Here is a 1,239-nt window from a genome sequence, read left to right on the forward strand (position 1 = left end):
TGGGTGTGAGTGCAGGTGTGCCATGTTCTGTGGGTGGTGGGTGTGAGTGCAGGTGTGCCATGTTCTGTGGGTGGGTGTGAGTGCAGGTGTGCCATGTTCTGTGGGTGGTGGGTGTGAGTGCAGGTGTCCCATGTTCTGTGGGTGGTGGGTGTGAGTGCAGGTGTGCCATGTTCTGTGGGTGGTGGGTGTGAGTGCAGGTGTGCCATGTTCTGTGGGTGGGTGGGTGTGAGTGCAGGTGTGCCATGTTCTGTGGGTGGTGGGTGTGAGTGCAGGTGTGCCATGTTCTGTGGGTGGTGGGTGTGAGTGCAGGTGTGCCATGTTCTGTGGGTGGGTGTGAGTGCAGGTGTGCCATGTTCTGTGGGTGGTGGGTGTGAGTGCAGGTGTGCCATGTTCTGTGGGTGGTGGGTGTGAGTGCAGGTGTCCCATGTTCTGTGGGTGGTGGGTGTGAGTGCAGGTGTGCCATGTTCTGTGGGTGGGTGTGAGTGCAGGTGTGCCATGTTCTGTGGGTGGTGGGTGTGAGTGCAGGTGTGCCATGTTCTGTGGGTGGTGGGTGTGAGTGCAGGTGTCCCATGTTCTGTGGGTGGGTGGGTGTGAGTGCAGGTGTCCCATGTTCTATATCTTACGCCGCTAACTTGGTGTCCACAATATTTCTTGCCACAACCAATGTGTCTAATAGCCGTTTTCTGGGTCATGTTTACACCATCATTAATGATCATCATCACTACACATACATGATGATATATTGACATTTGAAGTGTGAACAAGGTCAGGTACTTACGTGACCATAAGACAACTTCTCTCACATTATTATATGAGTCGCCAACTCACCAATACAGCGGCCGCCATTAATGTCACCTAAAATAACGCCATCATTACTAATATTGTTGACTATATTTTGACCACCATCCAGGATGGTAGTGAACACTGGGTGGCTGATTGGAAATAAGATGAGTCATCACCTGCCACAACACTAACAATACTCCAGCTACAACAACACACCTGGTGACGTCAACCTCCTCCATGACGTCATCACTCCAGCCGGTACATTGCCTCAAGTAGTGACGTCATAGTCTGCAAAATGTTTTGGACAGATATCGCGGTATCTGGCAACTACCTCCTCCTCTCGCGTCCCCAGGTCTTCTTTGTCTTTGCAGAGTTTCTCTTCATAAAAAGCAAATCATAATTCCGTATTTTAAGTTTTATTCGTTTTATAGACATGAATACATTTGGCTGGTCGGC

This window comes from Panulirus ornatus, unplaced genomic scaffold (genome assembly GCF_036320965.1).
Source record: "Panulirus ornatus isolate Po-2019 unplaced genomic scaffold, ASM3632096v1 CTG_6935_pilon, whole genome shotgun sequence".
Lineage (NCBI taxonomy): Eukaryota > Metazoa > Arthropoda > Malacostraca > Decapoda > Palinuridae > Panulirus > Panulirus ornatus.